The 19,309-nt window shown below is 33.5% G+C and overlaps 14 non-coding genes across 14 annotated transcripts; 6 read left to right on the top strand and 8 right to left on the bottom strand.

Moving 5' to 3' along the window:
• Window positions 1–783: 783 nt before the first annotated feature.
• Window positions 784–855, bottom strand: TRNAQ-UUG (transfer RNA glutamine (anticodon UUG)). The gene has a single exon. It is a non-coding gene; the product is annotated as a tRNA-Gln (tRNA).
• Window positions 856–2,402: 1,547 nt separating this feature from the next.
• TRNAQ-CUG (transfer RNA glutamine (anticodon CUG)) lies at window positions 2,403–2,474 on the top strand. The gene has a single exon. It is a non-coding gene; the product is annotated as a tRNA-Gln (tRNA).
• An 826-nt stretch (window positions 2,475–3,300) lies between these two features.
• Window positions 3,301–3,372, bottom strand: TRNAQ-UUG (transfer RNA glutamine (anticodon UUG)). The gene has a single exon. It is a non-coding gene; the product is annotated as a tRNA-Gln (tRNA).
• Window positions 3,373–4,919: 1,547 nt separating this feature from the next.
• On the top strand, window positions 4,920–4,991 carry TRNAQ-CUG (transfer RNA glutamine (anticodon CUG)). The gene has a single exon. It is a non-coding gene; the product is annotated as a tRNA-Gln (tRNA).
• An 826-nt stretch (window positions 4,992–5,817) lies between these two features.
• TRNAQ-UUG (transfer RNA glutamine (anticodon UUG)) lies at window positions 5,818–5,889 on the bottom strand. The gene has a single exon. It is a non-coding gene; the product is annotated as a tRNA-Gln (tRNA).
• Window positions 5,890–7,436: 1,547 nt separating this feature from the next.
• Window positions 7,437–7,508, top strand: TRNAQ-CUG (transfer RNA glutamine (anticodon CUG)). The gene has a single exon. It is a non-coding gene; the product is annotated as a tRNA-Gln (tRNA).
• Window positions 7,509–8,334: 826 nt separating this feature from the next.
• On the bottom strand, window positions 8,335–8,406 carry TRNAQ-UUG (transfer RNA glutamine (anticodon UUG)). Its single transcript has one exon. It is a non-coding gene; the product is annotated as a tRNA-Gln (tRNA).
• Window positions 8,407–9,953: 1,547 nt separating this feature from the next.
• TRNAQ-CUG (transfer RNA glutamine (anticodon CUG)) lies at window positions 9,954–10,025 on the top strand. The gene has a single exon. It is a non-coding gene; the product is annotated as a tRNA-Gln (tRNA).
• An 826-nt stretch (window positions 10,026–10,851) lies between these two features.
• TRNAQ-UUG (transfer RNA glutamine (anticodon UUG)) lies at window positions 10,852–10,923 on the bottom strand. Its single transcript has one exon. It is a non-coding gene; the product is annotated as a tRNA-Gln (tRNA).
• Window positions 10,924–13,368: 2,445 nt separating this feature from the next.
• TRNAQ-UUG (transfer RNA glutamine (anticodon UUG)) lies at window positions 13,369–13,440 on the bottom strand. The gene has a single exon. It is a non-coding gene; the product is annotated as a tRNA-Gln (tRNA).
• A 1,547-nt stretch (window positions 13,441–14,987) lies between these two features.
• On the top strand, window positions 14,988–15,059 carry TRNAQ-CUG (transfer RNA glutamine (anticodon CUG)). The gene has a single exon. It is a non-coding gene; the product is annotated as a tRNA-Gln (tRNA).
• An 826-nt stretch (window positions 15,060–15,885) lies between these two features.
• TRNAQ-UUG (transfer RNA glutamine (anticodon UUG)) lies at window positions 15,886–15,957 on the bottom strand. The gene has a single exon. It is a non-coding gene; the product is annotated as a tRNA-Gln (tRNA).
• A 1,547-nt stretch (window positions 15,958–17,504) lies between these two features.
• On the top strand, window positions 17,505–17,576 carry TRNAQ-CUG (transfer RNA glutamine (anticodon CUG)). Its single transcript has one exon. It is a non-coding gene; the product is annotated as a tRNA-Gln (tRNA).
• An 826-nt stretch (window positions 17,577–18,402) lies between these two features.
• Window positions 18,403–18,474, bottom strand: TRNAQ-UUG (transfer RNA glutamine (anticodon UUG)). The gene has a single exon. It is a non-coding gene; the product is annotated as a tRNA-Gln (tRNA).
• Window positions 18,475–19,309: the final 835 nt, after the last annotated feature.

The raw sequence follows: 19,309 nt of genomic DNA, 5'->3' as shown, positions 1-19,309 counted from the left end.
ACTTGGAAAAACATAACGTCAAAGCTTTATACTGAAACTTATCAACGTATAAGTATGTATCTATGTATACATGGCTATATCCATCTAGATAGCGATAATACAATATGAAGAAATGAATTAATCATAAACATAAGTACAGAAGCTGAAAACTAAAAACTGTTCTTTCCCATCCACAATTTAAGCATGAGGTTCTTTTTCTTTCTCATCTGTATGATCAGTAATAAGATAGTTAATTTTGCTGATTTCTTATCTGACAACATTCCTGACTTACACAGTGCATTTAATTGTGCATTTCTTTGAAAGAGGAATTCAGATTAATACATTTGACATGTCTTTCGAAAGATTCTACCTTATGGTTATGGATTTACTTTAGAAAAACAGAGTGTAAATATCTGTGTGTCTGAATTTCAAGAAGATTGTTATTTAAAAGTTCATCTCTTCTGTCCCCAAAATACACAATTTGATTCCTCAAGTTTTCTTTTAATGAAGGCTTTCCAATTAAAAAAGTTCCTTGTTCCCCTTATCAATAACAGTAAGATTTAAACAAGTAATATCTTGCATAAGCCCCTTGTGATGAGTTTGAGAAAACAGAGTCAGCTCACAAAATGTCTCATTATTTTGAGCCATTTAATTTCCATGTTTTCTAAAAGTTCTATAATTTGCTCACATCAAATAGACTTTTAAAATACAATCAATAAATTAATGTTTCACTCTACCCGTGTTAGATTTATGATATTTATGAATACACTTGACAGAAAAAGATTTGGTCATAAGTCATGAAAGTGGTCCCACCGAGATTTGAACTCGGATCCTTGGATTCAAAGTCCAAAGTGCTAACCATTACACCATGGAACCTCCCATGTGACAGGGGAGCAAATTGCTGCAGCAATGTGGACATTTCACATTTTTTATTTTCTACAGTCAAAGACAAACAGAATTGTATTACTTTTCTATTCTGTTCAACTTTTGCCCATTGAACTATGTTAGGGAAGTATGTTGCACAAAGGACTCAAGTAACGCTATGACTCTGTTGAACAGTACTTTTTATGTGAGATAAGATTTTGCAATAAAAATTAAGATTTCCCTGTGAATGCAATCTCTTCTGTCAAAACGGAAAGCTCAACCTGGTACAGGTGGGTTGATGGTGTTATGCTTGTCAATCTGGACTCTGAAAACAGGGATCTAAGTACAAAGCTCAGTGGGACTTATCTAAACTTTACGATTTTGTTTCCATTCAGTTCTTAGAAGTATTAATTGGAAAAACATCTCATTTACTTATAAACTTGTACGTATCAACTTATATGTATGTATCTCCCTATATATCGCTATATGTCTATGTATATTTATCGGAAAATATAAATATATACATTAGAAAAATACATATAATTAATAGAGGTGAAAGTAATGAACAGTTGTTGGCTCTCCGCATTTGAAACATGAGCGCCTTCTCCTTCCTCTTCTATATGTCCTGAAATTGAGATAGTCACTTTTTTATCAATTTTGATCTAACAACATAGTTGATTTGTACAAAGCATATCATACGATCTGTGAATAATTTTAAAAAAGAAAATTAGATCAGTACCTTTGAGGCCTCCAAGCAAAAGCTTATATTTCATGATTGCAGATCGACTGTTGAAAATCAGCATGAGAAATGTTTTATTTCACAACTTCCATACTAATATACAAAAAACATTTCTACTATCTGAATGATACCGTCATTGTGGTTCTCTAGGTTTGATTTAAGAAAACATCTCTTTCAAAATGTGCTATATTCGCCTTATCAATAGTGTGGAAATCTTCAAAAAGGAATGCTGGGAATCAGCCCTCTGAAATGCATGTGAGAAAAACAGGATAGGATTTTGTAATGTCACACTATTTTGTCTAGGAATGTGATGTAAAAGTATTATAAAGTTCGTATTTCTGTAACTTGTTCAAGCTGTTGGACATTTTGAAAGGAGTCAATATTTGTCTCTTTCAACCTACTGGTGTTGGATTGGAGCTATCAATAAACAAAGATGACAGAAATGGAAAAGGTCAAGAGTAGTAAAGAAGTACCTCAAAGAATTGGACTGGTACCTTTGCATGCAAAGTCCAAAGTGCCAACCATTGCTCTTTGGAGCCACCCATGTGAGAGACAGAGAAATGGATGTAGTAGTTTGGAAATGTAGAATGTTTTAATATTCTTCAGTCAAAGATGATCATTATTTTGTAAATTGCATGTCCTGATAAACGTTTGCACATTTAACACTGTTATGGAGAATGTAGCTGAAAAGAATCAAATCACATTATCGCTCTTTACACTATGAGCATTCAACTGAGATATCTTTTCATCAATGTAAGAAAAGCCCCCGCACTGATGCGCTCTCTTTTGTCTCAATGGAAAAAGCCCTCATGTATGGCGGGGTTCCATGGTGTAATGGTTAGCACTCTGGACTCTGAATCCAGCGATCCGAGTTCAAATCTCGGTGGGACCTGCTTGAATTATGAGATTTAATATTTCACTAATTTCTTAGAATTTGGACTTGGAAAAACATAACGTCAAAGCTTTATTCTGAAACTTATCAACGTATAAGTATGTATCTATGTATACATGGCTATATCCATCTAGATAGCGATAATACAATATAAAGCAATGAATTAATCATAAACATAAGTACAGAAGCTGAAAACTAAAAACTGTTCTTTCCCATCCACAATTTGAGCAAGAGGTTCTTTTTCTTTCTCATCTGTATGATCAGTAATAAGATAGTTAATTTTGCTGATTTCTTATCTGACAACATTCTTGACTTACACAGTGCATTTAATTGTGCATTTCTTTGAAAGAGGAATTCAGATTAATACATCTGACATGTCTTTCGAAAGATTCTACTTCATGGTTATGGATTTACTTTAGAAAAACAGAGTGTAAATATCTGTGTGTCTGAATTTCAAGATTGTTATTTAAAAGTTCATCTCTTCTGCCCCCAAAATACACAATTTGATTCCTCAAGTTTTCTTTTAATGAAGGCTTTCCAATTAAAAAAGTTCCTTGTTCCCCTTATCAATAACAGTAAGATTTAAACAAGTAATATCTTGCATCAGCCCCTTGTGATGAGTTTGAGAAAACAGAGTCAGCTCACAAAATGTCTCATTATTTTGAGCCATTTAATTTCCATGTTTTCTAAAAGTTCTATAATTTGCTCACATCAAATAGACTTTTAAAATACAATCAATAAATTAATGTTTCACTCTACCCGTGTTAGATTTATGATATTTATGAATACACTTGACAGAAAAAGATTTGGTCATAAGTCATGAAAGTGGTCCCACCGAGATTTGAACTCGGATCCTTGGATTCAAAGTCCAAAGTGCTAACCATTACACCATGGAACCTCCCATGTGACAGGGGAGCAAATTGCTGCAGCAATGTGGACATTTCACATTTTTTATTTTCTACAGTCAAAGACAAACAGAATTGTATTACTTTTCTATTCTGTTCAACTTTTGCCCATTGAACTATGTTAGGGAAGTATGTTGCACAAAGGACTCAAGTAACGCTATGACTCTGTTGAACAGTACTTTTTATGTGAGATAAGATTTTGCAATAAAAATTAAGATTTCCCTGTGAATGCAATCTCTTCTGTCAAAACGGAAAGCTCAACCTGGTACAGGTGGGTTGATGGTGTTATGCTTGTCAATCTGGACTCTGAAAACAGGGATCTAAGTACAAAGCTCAGTGGGACTTATCTAAACTTTACGATTTTGTTTCCATTCAGTTCTTAGAAGTATTAATTGGAAAAACATCTCATTTACTTATAAACTTGTACGTATCAACTTATATGTATGTATCTCCCTATATATCGCTATATGTCTATGTATATTTATCGGAAAATATAAATATATACATTAGAAAAATACATATAATTAATAGAGGTGAAAGTAATGAACAGTTGTTGGCTCTCCGCATTTGAAACATGAGCGCCTTCTCCTTCCTCTTCTATATGTCCTGAAATTGAGATAGTCACTTTTTTATCAATTTTGATCTAACAACATAGTTGATTTGTACAAAGCATATCATACGATCTGTGAATAATTTTAAAAAAGAAAATTAGATCAGTACCTTTGAGGCCTCCAAGCAAAAGCTTATATTTCATGATTGCAGATCGACTGTTGAAAATCAGCATGAGAAATGTTTTATTTCACAACTTCCATACTAATATACAAAAAACATTTCTACTATCTGAATGATACCGTCATTGTGGTTCTCTAGGTTTGATTTAAGAAAACATCTCTTTCAAAATGTGCTATATTCGCCTTATCAATAGTGTGGAAATCTTCAAAAAGGAATGCTGGGAATCAGCCCTCTGAAATGCATGTGAGAAAAACAGGATAGGATTTTGTAATGTCACACTATTTTGTCTAGGAATGTGATGTAAAAGTATTATAAAGTTCGTATTTCTGTAACTTGTTCAAGCTGTTGGACATTTTGAAAGGAGTCAATATTTGTCTCTTTCAACCTACTGGTGTTGGATTGGAGCTATCAATAAACAAAGATGACAGAAATGGAAAAGGTCAAGAGTAGTAAAGAAGTACCTCAAAGAATTGGACTGGTACCTTTGCATGCAAAGTCCAAAGTGCCAACCATTGCTCTTTGGAGCCACCCATGTGAGAGACAGAGAAATGGATGTAGTAGTTTGGAAATGTAGAATGTTTTAATATTCTTCAGTCAAAGATGATCATTATTTTGTAAATTGCATGTCCTGATAAACGTTTGCACATTTAACACTGTTATGGAGAATGTAGCTGAAAAGAATCAAATCACATTATCGCTCTTTACACTATGAGCATTCAACTGAGATATCTTTTCATCAATGTAAGAAAAGCCCCCGCACTGATGCGCTCTCTTTTGTCTCAATGGAAAAAGCCCTCATGTATGGCGGGGTTCCATGGTGTAATGGTTAGCACTCTGGACTCTGAATCCAGCGATCCGAGTTCAAATCTCGGTGGGACCTGCTTGAATTATGAGATTTAATATTTCACTAATTTCTTAGAATTTGGACTTGGAAAAACATAACGTCAAAGCTTTATTCTGAAACTTATCAACGTATAAGTATGTATCTATGTATACATGGCTATATCCATCTAGATAGCGATAATACAATATAAAGCAATGAATTAATCATAAACATAAGTACAGAAGCTGAAAACTAAAAACTGTTCTTTCCCATCCACAATTTGAGCAAGAGGTTCTTTTTCTTTCTCATCTGTATGATCAGTAATAAGATAGTTAATTTTGCTGATTTCTTATCTGACAACATTCTTGACTTACACAGTGCATTTAATTGTGCATTTCTTTGAAAGAGGAATTCAGATTAATACATCTGACATGTCTTTCGAAAGATTCTACTTCATGGTTATGGATTTACTTTAGAAAAACAGAGTGTAAATATCTGTGTGTCTGAATTTCAAGATTGTTATTTAAAAGTTCATCTCTTCTGCCCCCAAAATACACAATTTGATTCCTCAAGTTTTCTTTTAATGAAGGCTTTCCAATTAAAAAAGTTCCTTGTTCCCCTTATCAATAACAGTAAGATTTAAACAAGTAATATCTTGCATCAGCCCCTTGTGATGAGTTTGAGAAAACAGAGTCAGCTCACAAAATGTCTCATTATTTTGAGCCATTTAATTTCCATGTTTTCTAAAAGTTCTATAATTTGCTCACATCAAATAGACTTTTAAAATACAATCAATAAATTAATGTTTCACTCTACCCGTGTTAGATTTATGATATTTATGAATACACTTGACAGAAAAAGATTTGGTCATAAGTCATGAAAGTGGTCCCACCGAGATTTGAACTCGGATCCTTGGATTCAAAGTCCAAAGTGCTAACCATTACACCATGGAACCTCCCATGTGACAGGGGAGCAAATTGCTGCAGCAATGTGGACATTTCACATTTTTTATTTTCTACAGTCAAAGACAAACAGAATTGTATTACTTTTCTATTCTGTTCAACTTTTGCCCATTGAACTATGTTAGGGAAGTATGTTGCACAAAGGACTCAAGTAACGCTATGACTCTGTTGAACAGTACTTTTTATGTGAGATAAGATTTTGCAATAAAAATTAAGATTTCCCTGTGAATGCAATCTCTTCTGTCAAAACGGAAAGCTCAACCTGGTACAGGTGGGTTGATGGTGTTATGCTTGTCAATCTGGACTCTGAAAACAGGGATCTAAGTACAACGCTCAGTGGGACTTATCTAAACTTTACGATTTTGTTTCCATTCAGTTCTTAGAAGTATTAATTGGAAAAACATCTCATTTACTTATAAACTTGTACGTATCAACTTATATGTATGTATCTCCCTATATATCGCTATATGTCTATGTATATTTATCGGAAAATATAAATATATACATTAGAAAAATACATATAATTAATAGAGGTGAAAGTAATGAACAGTTGTTGGCTCTCCGCATTTGAAACATGAGCGCCTTCTCCTTCCTCTTCTATATGTCCTGAAATTGAGATAGTCACTTTTTTATCAATTTTGATCTAACAACATAGTTGATTTGTACAAAGCATATCATACGATCTGTGAATAATTTTAAAAAAGAAAATTAGATCAGTACCTTTGAGGCCTCCAAGCAAAAGCTTATATTTCATGATTGCAGATCGACTGTTGAAAATCAGCATGAGAAATGTTTTATTTCACAACTTCCATACTAATATACAAAAAACATTTCTACTATCTGAATGATACCGTCATTGTGGTTCTCTAGGTTTGATTTAAGAAAACATCTCTTTCAAAATGTGCTATATTCGCCTTATCAATAGTGTGGAAATCTTCAAAAAGGAATGCTGGGAATCAGCCCTCTGAAATGCATGTGAGAAAAACAGGATAGGATTTTGTAATGTCACACTATTTTGTCTAGGAATGTGATGTAAAAGTATTATAAAGTTCGTATTTCTGTAACTTGTTCAAGCTGTTGGACATTTTGAAAGGAGTCAATATTTGTCTCTTTCAACCTACTGGTGTTGGATTGGAGCTATCAATAAACAAAGATGACAGAAATGTAAAAGGTCAAGAGTAGTAAAGAAGTACCTCAAAGAATTGGACTGGTACCTTTGCATGCAAAGTCCAAAGTGCCAACCATTGCTCTTTGGAGCCACCCATGTGAGAGACAGAGAAATGGATGTAGTAGTTTGGAAATGTAGAATGTTTTAATATTCTTCAGTCAAAGATGATCATTATTTTGTAAATTGCATGTCCTGATAAACGTTTGCACATTTAACACTGTTATGGAGAATGTAGCTGAAAAGAATCAAATCACATTATCGCTCTTTACACTATGAGCATTCAACTGAGATATCTTTTCATCAATGTAAGAAAAGCCCCCGCACTGATGCGCTCTCTTTTGTCTCAATGGAAAAAGCCCTCATGTATGGCGGGGTTCCATGGTGTAATGGTTAGCACTCTGGACTCTGAATCCAGCGATCCGAGTTCAAATCTCGGTGGGACCTGCTTGAATTATGAGATTTAATATTTCACTAATTTCTTAGAATTTGGACTTGGAAAAACATAACATCAAAGCTTTATTCTGAAACTTATCAACGTATAAGTATGTATCTATGTATACATGGCTATATCCATCTAGATAGCGATAATACAATATAAAGCAATGAATTAATCATAAACATAAGTACAGAAGCTGAAAACTAAGAACTGTTCTTTCCCATCCACAATTTGAGCAAGAGGTTCTTTTTCTTTCTCATCTGTATGATCAGTAATAAGATAGTTAATTTTGCTGATTTCTTATCTGACAACATTCTTGACTTACACAGTGCATTTAATTGTGCATTTCTTTGAAAGAGGAATTCAGATTAATACATCTGACATGTCTTTCGAAAGATTCTACTTCATGGTTATGGATTTACTTTAGAAAAACAGAGTGTAAATATCTGTGTGTCTGAATTTCAAGATTGTTATTTAAAAGTTCATCTCTTCTGCCCCCAAAATACACAATTTGATTCCTCAAGTTTTCTTTTAATGAAGGCTTTCCAATTAAAAAAGTTCCTTGTTCCCCTTATCAATAATAGTAAGATTTAAACAAGTAATATCTTGCATCAGCCCCTTGTGATGAGTTTGAGAAAACAGAGTCAGCTCACAAAATGTCTCATTATTTTGAGCCATTTAATTTCCATGTTTTCTAAAAGTTCTATAATTTGCTCACATCAAATAGACTTTTAAAATACAATCAATAAATTAATGTTTCACTCTACCCGTGTTAGATTTATGATATTTATGAATACACTTGACAGAAAAAGATTTGGTCATAACTCATGAAAGTGGTCCCACTGAGATTTGAACTCGGATCCTTGGATTCAAAGTCCAAAGTGCTAACCATTACACCATGGAACCCCCCATGTGACAGGGGAGCAAATTGCTGCAGCAATGTGGACATTTCACATTTTTTATTTTCTACAGTCAAAGACAAACAGAATTGTATTACTTTTCTATTCTGTTCAACTTTTGCCCATTGAACTATGTTAGGGAAGTATGTTGCACAAAGGACTCAAGTAACGCTATGACTCTGTTGAACAGTACTTTTTATGTGAGATAAGATTTTGCAATAAAAATTAAGATTTCCCTGTGAATGCAATCTCTTCTGTCAAAACGGAAAGCTCAACCTGGTACAGGTGGGTTGATGGTGTTATGCTTGTCAATCTGGACTCTGAAAACAGGGATCTAAGTACAAAGCTCAGTGGGACTTATCTAAACTTTACGATTTTGTTTCCATTCAGTTCTTAGAAGTATTAATTGGAAAAACATCTCATTTACTTATAAACTTGTACGTATCAACTTATATGTATGTATCTCCCTATATATCGCTATATGTCTATGTATATTTATCGGAAAATATAAATATATACATTAGAAAAATACATATAATTAATAGAGGTGAAAGTAATGAACATTTGTTGCCTCTCCGCATTTGAAACATGAGCACCTTCTCCTTCCTCTTCTATATGTCCTGAAATTGAGATAGTCACTTTTTAATCAATTTTGATCTAACAACATAGTTGATTTGTACAAAGCATATCATACGATCTGTGAATAATTTTAAAAAATAAAATTATATCAGTACCTTTGAGGCCTCCAAGCAAAAGCTTATATTTCATGATTGCAGATCGACTGTTGAAAATCAGCATGAGAAATGTTTTATTTCACAACTTCCATACTAATATACAAAAAACATTTCTACTATCTGAATGATACCGTCATTGTGGTTCTCTAGGTTTGATTTAAGAAAACATCTCTTTCAAAATGTGCTATATTCGCCTTATCAATAGTGTGGAAATCTTCAAAAAGGAATGCTGGGAATCAGCCCTCTGAAATGCATGTGAGAAAAACAGGATAGGATTTTGTAATGTCACACTATTTTGTCTAGGAATGTGATGTAAAAGTATTAAAAAGTTCGTATTTCTGTAACTTGTTCAAGCTGTTGGACATTTTGAAATGAGTCAATATTTGTCTCTTTCAACCTACTGGTGTTGGATTGGAGCTATCAATAAACAAAGATGACAGAAATGGAAAAGGTCAAGAGTAGTAAAGAAGTACCTCAAAGAATTGGACTGGTACCTTTGCATGCAAAGTCCAAAGTGCCAACCATTGCTCTTTGGAGCCACCCATGTGAGATACAGAGAAATGGATGTAGTAGTTTGGAAATGTAGAATGTTTTAATATTCTTAAGTCAAAGATGATCATTATTTTGTAAATTGCATGTCCTGATAAACGTTTGCACATTTAACACTGTTATGGAGAATGTAGCTGAAAAGAATCAAATCACATTATCGCTCTTTACACTATGAGCATTCAACTGAGATATCTTTTCATCAATGTAAGAAAAGCCCCCGCACTGATGCGCTCTCTTTTGTCTCAATGGAAAAAGCCCTCATGTATGGCGGGGTTCCATGGTGTAATGGTTAGCACTCTGGACTCTGAATCCAGCGATCCGAGTTCAAATCTCGGTGGGACCTGCTTGAATTATGAGATTTAATATTTCACTAATTTCTTAGAATTTGGACTTGGAAAAACATAACGTCAAAGCTTTATTCTGAAACTTATCAACGTATAAGTATGTATCTATGTATACATGGCTATATCCATCTAGATAGCGATAATACAATATAAAGCAATGAATTAATCATAAACATAAGTACAGAAGCTGAAAACTAAAAACTGTTCTTTCCCATCCACAATTTGAGCAAGAGGTTCTTTTTCTTTCTCATCTGTATGATCAGTAATAAGATAGTTAATTTTGCTGATTTCTTATCTGACAACATTCTTGACTTACACAGTGCATTTAATTGTGCATTTCTTTGAAAGAGGAATTCAGATTAATACATCTGACATGTCTTTCGAAAGATTCTACTTCATGGTTATGGATTTACTTTAGAAAAACAGAGTGTAAATATCTGTGTGTCTGAATTTCAAGATTGTTATTTAAAAGTTCATCTCTTCTGCCCCCAAAATACACAATTTGATTCCTCAAGTTTTCTTTTAATGAAGGTTTTCCAATTAAAAAAGTTCCTTGTTCCCCTTATCAATAACAGTAAGATTTAAACAAGTAATATCTTGCATCAGCCCCTTGTGATGAGTTTGAGAAAACAGAGTCAGCTCACAAAATGTCTCATTATTTTGAGCCATTTAATTTCCATGTTTTCTAAAAGTTCTATAATTTGCTCACATCAAATAGACTTTTAAAATACAATCAATAAATTAATGTTTCACTCTACCCGTGTTAGATTTATGATATTTATGAATACACTTGACAGAAAAAGACTTGGTCATAAGTCATGAAAGTGGTCCCACCGAGATTTGAACTCGGATCCTTGGATTCAAAGTCCAAAGTGCTAACCATTACACCATGGAACCTCCCATGTGACAGGGGAGCAAATTGCTGAAGCAATGTGGACATTTCACATTTTTTATTTTCTACAGTCAAAGACAAACAGAATTGTATTACTTTTCTATTCTGTTCAACTTTTGCCCATTGAACTATGTTAGGGAAGTATGTTGCACAAAGGACTCAAGTAACGCTATGACTCTGTTGAACAGTACTTTTTATGTGAGATAAGATTTTGCAATAAAAATTAAGATTTCCCTGTGAATGCAATCTCTTCTGTCAAAACGGAAAGCTCAACCTGGTACAGGTGGGTTGATGGTGTTATGCTTGTCAATCTGGACTCTGAAAACAGGGATCTAAGTACAAAGCTCAGTGGGACTTATCTAAACTTTACGATTTTGTTTCCATTCAGTTCTTAGAAGTATTAATTGGAAAAACATCTCATTTACTTATAAACTTGTACGTATCAACTTATATGTATGTATCTCCCTATATATCGCTATATGTCTATGTATATTTATCGGAAAATATAAATATATACATTAGAAAAATACATATAATTAATAGAGGTGAAAGTAATGAACAGTTGTTGGCTCTCCGCATTTGAAACATGAGCGCCTTCTCCTTCCTCTTCTATATGTCCTGAAATTGAGATAGTCACTTTTTAATCAATTTTGATCTAACAACATAGTTGATTTGTACAAAGCATATCATACGATCTGTGAATAATTTTAAAAAAGAAAATTAGATCAGTACCTTTGAGGCCTCCAAGCAAAAGCTTATATTTCATGATTGCAGATCGACTGTTGAAAATCAGCATGAGAAATGTTTTATTTCACAACTTCCATACTAATATACAAAAAACATTTCTACTATCTGAATGATACCGTCATTGTGGTTCTCTAGGTTTGATTTAAGAAAACATCTCTTTCAAAATGTGCTATATTCGCCTTATCAATAGTGTGGAAATCTTCAAAAAGGAATGCTGGGAATCAGCCCTCTGAAATGCATGTGAGAAAAACAGGATAGGATTTTGTAATGTCACACTATTTTGTCTAGGAATGTGATGTAAAAGTATTATAAAGTTCGTATTTCTGTAACTTGTTCAAGCTGTTGGACATTTTGAAAGGAGTCAATATTTGTCTCTTTCAACCTACTGGTGTTGGATTGGAGCTATCAATAAACAAAGATGACAGAAATGGAAAAGGTCAAGAGTAGTAAAGAAGTACCTCAAAGAATTGGACTGGTACCTTTGCATGCAAAGTCCAAAGTGCCAACCATTGCTCTTTGGAGCCACCCATGTGAGAGACAGAGAAATGGATGTAGTAGTTTGGAAATGTAGAATGTTTTAATATTCTTCAGTCAAAGATGATCATTATTTTGTAAATTGCATGTCCTGATAAACGTTTGCACATTTAACACTGTTATGGAGAATGTAGCTGAAAAGAATCAAATCACATTATCGCTCTTTACACTATGAGCATTCAACTGAGATATCTTTTCATCAATGTAAGAAAAGCCCCCGCACTGATGCGCTCTCTTTTGTCTCAATGGAAAAAGCCCTCATGTATGGCGGGGTTCCATGGTGTAATGGTTAGCACTCTGGACTCTGAATCCAGCGATCCGAGTCCAAATCTCGGTGGGACCTGCTTGAATTATGAGATTTAATATTGCACTAATTTCTTAGAATTTGGACTTGGAAAAACATAATGTCAAAGCTTTATACTGAAACTTATCAACGTATAAGTATGTATCTATGTATACATGGCTATATCCATCTAGATAGCGATAATACAATATAAAGAAATGAATTAATCATAAACATAAGTACAGAAGCTGAAAACTAAAAACTGTTCTTTCCCATCCACAATTTGAGCAAGAGGTTCTTTTTCTTTCTCATCTGTATGATCAGTAATAAGATAGTTAATTTTGCTGATTTCTTATCTGACAACATTCTTGACTTACACAGTGCATTTAATTGTGCATTTCTTTGAAAGAGGAATTCAGATTAATACATCTGACATGTCTTTCGAAAGATTCTACTTCATGGTTATGGATTTACTTTAGAAAAACAGAGTGTAAATATCTGTGTGTCTGAATTTCAAGATTGTTATTTAAAAGTTCATCTCTTCTTCCCCCAAAATACACAATTTGATTCCTCAAGTTTTCTTTTAATGAAGGTTTTCCAATTAAAAAAGTTCCTTGTTCCCCTTATCAATAACAGTAAGATTTAAACAAGTAATATCTTGCATCAGCCCCTTGTGATGAGTTTGAGAAAACAGAGTCAGCTCACAAAATGTCTCATTATTTTGAGCCATTTAATTTCCATGTTTTCTAAAAGTTCTATAATTTGCTCACATCAAATAGACTTTTAAAATACAATCAATAAATTAATGTTTCACTCTACCCGTGTTAGATTTATGATATTTATGAATACACTTGACAGAAAAAGATTTGGTCATAAGTCATGAAAGTGGTCCCACCGAGATTTGAACTCGGATCCTTGGATTCAAAGTCCAAAGTGCTAACCATTACACCATGGAACCTCCCATGTGACAGGGGAGCAAATTGCTGCAGCAATGTGGACATTTCACATTTTTTATTTTCTACAGTCAAAGACAAACAGAATTGTATTACTTTTCTATTCTGTTCAACTTTTGCCCATTGAACTATGTTAGGGAAGTATGTTGCACAAAGGACTCAAGTAACGCTATGACTCTGTTGAACAGTACTTTTTATGTGAGATAAGATTTTGCAATAAAAATTAAGATTTCCCTGTGAATGCAATCTCTTCTGTCAAAACGGAAAGCTCAACCTGGTACAGGTGGGTTGATGGTGTTATGCTTGTCAATCTGGACTCTGAAAACAGGGATCTAAGTACAAAGCTCAGTGGGACTTATCTAAACTTTACGATTTTGTTTCCATTCAGTTCTTAGAAGTATTAATTGGAAAAACATCTCATTTACTTATAAACTTGTACGTATCAACTTATATGTATGTATCTCCCTATATATCGCTATATGTCTATGTATATTTATCGGAAAATATAAATATATACATTAGAAAAATACATATAATTAATAGAGGTGAAAGTAATGAACAGTTGTTGCCTCTCCGCATTTGAAACATGAGCACCTTCTCCTTCCTCTTCTATATGTCCTGAAATTGAGATAGTCACTTTTTAATCAATTTTGATCTAACAACATAGTTGATTTGTACAAAGCATATCATACGATCTGTGAATAATTTTAAAAAATAAAATTATATCAGTACCTTTGAGGCCTCCAAGCAAAAGCTTATATTTCATGATTGCAGATCGACTGTTGAAAATCAGCATGAGAAATGTTTTATTTCACAACTTCCATACTAATATACAAAAAACATTTCTACTATCTGAATGATACCGTCATTGTGGTTCTCTAGGTTTGATTTAAGAAAACATCTCTTTCAAAATGTGCTATATTCGCCTTATCAATAGTGTGGAAATCTTCAAAAAGGAATGCTGGGAATCAGCCCTCTGAAATGCATGTGAGAAAAACAGGATAGGATTTTGTAATGTCACACTATTTTGTCTAGGAATGTGATGTAAAAGTATTAAAAAGTTCGTATTTCTGTAACTTGTTCAAGCTGTTGGACATTTTGAAAGGAGTCAATATTTGTCTCTTTCAACCTACTGGTGTTGGATTGGAGCTATCAATAAACAAAGATGACAGAAATGGAAAAGGTCAAGAGTAGTAAAGAAGTACCTCAAAGAATTGGACTGGTACCTTTGCATGCAAAGTCCAAAGTGCCAACCATTGCTCTTTGGAGCCACCCATGTGAGAGACAGAGAAATGGATGTAGTAGTTTGGAAATGTAGAATGTTTTAATATTCTTCAGTCAAAGATGATCATTATTTTGTAAATTGCATGTCCTGATAAACGTTTGCACATTTAACACTGTCATGGAGAATGTAGCTGAAAAGAATCAAATTACATTATCGCTCTTTACACTATGAGCATTCAACTGAGATATCTTTTCATCAATGTAAGAAAAGCCCCCGCACTGATGCGCTCTCTTTTGTCTCAATGGAAAAAGCCCTCATGTATGGCGTGGTTCCATGGTGTAATGGTTAGCACTCTGGACTCTGAATCCAGCGATCCGAGTTCAAATCTCGGTGGGACCTGCTTGAATTATGAGATTTAATATTTCACTAATTTCTTAGAATTTGGACTTGGAAAAACATAACGTCAAAGCTTTATTCTGAAACTTATCAACGTATAAGTATGTATCTATGTATACATGGCTATATCCATCTAGATAGCGATAATACAATATAAAGCAATGAATTAATCATAAACATAAGTACAGAAGCTGAAAACTAAAAACTGTTCTTTCCCATCCACAATTTGAGCAAGAGGTTCTTTTTCTTTCTCATCTGTATGATCAGTAATAAGATAGTTAATTTTGCTGATTTCTTATCTGACAACATTCTTGACTTACACAGTGCATTTAATTGTGCATTTCTTTGAAAGAGGAATTCAGATTAATACATCTGACATGTCTTTCGAAAGATTCTACTTCATGGTTATGGATTTACTTTAGAAAAACAGAGTGTAAATATCTGTGTGTCTGAATTTCAAGATTGTTATTTAAAAGTTCATCTCTTCTGCCCCCAAAATACACAATTTGATTCCTCAAGTTTTCTTTTAATGAAGGCTTTCCAATTAAAAAAGTTCCTTGTTCCCCTTATCAATAACAGTAAGATTTAAACAAGTAATATCTTGCATCAGCCCCTTGTGATGAGTTTGAGAAAACAGAGTCAGCTCACAAAATGTCTCATTATTTTGAGCCATTTAATTTCCATGTTTTCTAAAAGTTCTATAATTTGCTCACATCAAATAGACTTTTAAAATACAATCAATAAATTAATGTTTCACTCTACCCGTGTTAGATTTATGATATTTATGAATACACTTGACAGAAAAAGATTTGGTCATAACTCATGAAAGTGGTCCCACTGAGATTTGAACTCGGATCCTTGGATTCAAAGTCCAAAGTGCTAACCATTACACCATGGAACCCCCCATGTGACAGGGGAGCAAATTGCTGCAGCAATGTGGACATTTCACATTTTTTATTTTCTACAGTCAAAGACAAACAGAATTGTATTACTTTTCTATTCTGTTCAACTTTTGCCCATTGAACTATGTTAGGGAAGTATGTTGCACAAAGGACTCAAGTAACGCTATGACTCTGTTGAACAGTACTTTTTATGTGAGATAAGATTTTGCAATAAAAATTAAGATTTCCCTGTGAATGCAATCTCTTCTGTCAAAACGGAAAGCTCAACCTGGTACAGGTGGGTTGATGGTGTTATGCTTGTCAATCTGGACTCTGAAAACAGGGATCTAAGTACAAAGCTCAGTGGGACTTATCTAAACTTTACGATTTTGTTTCCATTCAGTTCTTAGAAGTATTAATTGGAAAAACATCTCATTTACTTATAAACTTGTACGTATCAACTTATATGTATGTATCTCCCTATATATCGCTATATGTCTATGTATATTTATCGGAAAATATAAATATATACATTAGAAAAATACATATAATTAATAGAGGTGAAAGTAATGAACATTTGTTGCCTCTCCGCATTTGAAACATGAGCACCTTCTCCTTCCTCTTCTATATGTCCTGAAATTGAGATAGTCACTTTTTAATCAATTTTGATCTAACAACATAGTTGATTTGTACAAAGCATATCATACGATCTGTGAATAATTTTAAAAAATAAAATTATATCAGTACCTTTGAGGCCTCCAAGCAAAAGCTTATATTTCATGATTGCAGATCGACTGTTGAAAATCAGCATGAGAAATGTTTTATTTCACAACTTCCATACTAATATACAAAAAACATTTCTACTATCTGAATGATACCGTCATTGTGGTTCTCTAGGTTTGATTTAAGAAAACATCTCTTTCAAAATGTGCTATATTCGCCTTATCAATAGTGTGGAAATCTTCAAAAAGGAATGCTGGGAATCAGCCCTCTGAAATGCATGTGAGAAAAACAGGATAGGATTTTGTAATGTCACACTATTTTGTCTAGGAATGTGATGTAAAAGTATTAAAAAGTTCGTATTTCTGTAACTTGTTCAAGCTGTTGGACATTTTGAAATGAGTCAATATTTGTCTCTTTCAACCTACTGGTGTTGGATTGGAGCTATCAATAAACAAAGATGACAGAAATGGAAAAGGTCAAGAGTAGTAAAGAAGTACCTCAAAGAATTGGACTGGTACCTTTGCATGCAAAGTCCAAAGTGCCAACCATTGCTCTTTGGAGCCACCCATGTGAGATACAGAGAAATGGATGTAGTAGTTTGGAAATGTAGAATGTTTTAATATTCTTAAGTCAAAGATGATCATTATTTTGTAAATTGCATGTCCTGATAAACGTTTGCACATTTAACACTGTTATGGAGAATGTAGCTGAAAAGAATCAAATCACATTATCGCTCTTTACACTATGAGCATTCAACTGAGATATCTTTTCATCAATGTAAGAAAAGCCCCCGCACTGATGCGCTCTCTTTTGTCTCAATGGAAAAAGCCCTCATGTATGGCGGGGTTCCATGGTGTAATGGTTAGCACTCTGGACTCTGAATCCAGCGATCCGAGTTCAAATCTCGGTGGGACCTGCTTGAATTATGAGATTTAATATTTCACTAATTTCTTAGAATTTGGACTTGGAAAAACATAACGTCAAAGCTTTATTCTGAAACTTATCAACGTATAAGTATGTATCTATGTATACATGGCTATATCCATCTAGATAGCGATAATACAATATAAAGCAATGAATTAATCATAAACATAAGTACAGAAGCTGAAAACTAAAAACTGTTCTTTCCCATCCACAATTTGAGCAAGAGGTTCTTTTTCTTTCTCATCTGTATGATCAGTAATAAGATAGTTAATTTTGCTGATTTCTTATCTGACAACATTCTTGACTTACACAGTGCATTTAATTGTGCATTTCTTTGAAAGAGGAATTCAGATTAATACATCTGACATGTCTTTCGAAAGATTCTACTTCATGGTTATGGATTTACTTTAGAAAAACAGAGTGTAAATATCTGTGTGTCTGAATTTCAAGATTGTTATTTAAAAGTTCATCTCTTCTGCCCCCAAAATACACAATTTGATTCCTCAAGTTTTCTTTTAATGAAGGCTTTCCAATTAAAAAAGTTCCTTGTTCCCCTTATCAATAACAGTAAGATTTAAACAAGTAATATCTTGCATCAGCCCCTTGTGATGAGTTTGAGAAAACAGAGTCAGCTCACAAAATGTCTCATTATTTTGAGCCATTTAATTTCTATGTTTTCTAAAAGTTCTATAATTTGCTCACATCAAATAGACTTTTAAAATACAATCAATAAATTAATGTTTCACTCTACCCGTGTTAGATTTATGATATTTATGAATACACTTGACAGAAAAAGATTTGGTCATAACTCATGAAAGTGGTCCCACTGAGATTTGAACTCGGATCCTTGGATTCAAAGTCCAAAGTGCTAACCATTACACCATGGAACCTCCCATGTGACAGGGGAGCAAATTGCTGCAGCAATGTGGACATTTCAAATTTTTTATTTTCTACAGTCAAAGACAAACAGAATTGTATTACTTTTCTATTCTGTTCAACTTTTGCCCATTGAACTATGTTAGGGAAGTATGTTGCACAAAGGACTCAAGTAACGCTATGACTCTGTTGAACAGTACTTTTTATGTGAGATAAGATTTTGCAATAAAAATTAAGATTTCCCTGTGAATGCAATCTCTTCTGTCAAAACGGAAAGCTCAACCTGGTACAGGTGGGTTGATGGTGTTATGCTTGTCAATCTGGACTCTGAAAACAGGGATCTAAGTACAAAGCTCAGTGGGACTTATCTAAACTTTACGATTTTGTTTCCATTCAGTTCTTAGAAGTATTAATTGGAAAAACATCTCATTTACTTATAAACTTGTACGTATCAACTTATATGTATGTATCTCCCTATATATCGCTATATGTCTATGTATATTTATCGGAAAATATAAATATATACATTAGAAAAATACATATAATTAATAGAGGTGAAAGTAATGAACAGTTGTTGGCTCTCCGCATTTGAAACATGAGCGCCTTCTCCTTCCTCTTCTATATGTCCTGAAATTGAGATAGTCACTTTTTAATCAATTTTGATCTAACAACATAGTTGATTTGTACAAAGCATATCATACGATCTGTGAATAATTTTAAAAAAGAAAATTATATCAGTACCTTTGAGGCCTCCAAGCAAAAGCTTATATTTCATGATTGCAGATCGACTGTTGAAAATCAGCATGAGAAATGTTTTATTTCACAACTTCCATACTAATATACAAAAAA

The sequence above is a fragment of the Lissotriton vulgaris genome, unplaced genomic scaffold, assembly GCF_964263255.1.
Source record: "Lissotriton vulgaris unplaced genomic scaffold, aLisVul1.2 SCAFFOLD_714, whole genome shotgun sequence".
NCBI classification, from domain to species: domain Eukaryota; kingdom Metazoa; phylum Chordata; class Amphibia; order Caudata; family Salamandridae; genus Lissotriton; species Lissotriton vulgaris.
Note: the sequence above shows the minus strand (reverse complement) of the source record. Positions and strands in the feature narration are given on the sequence as shown.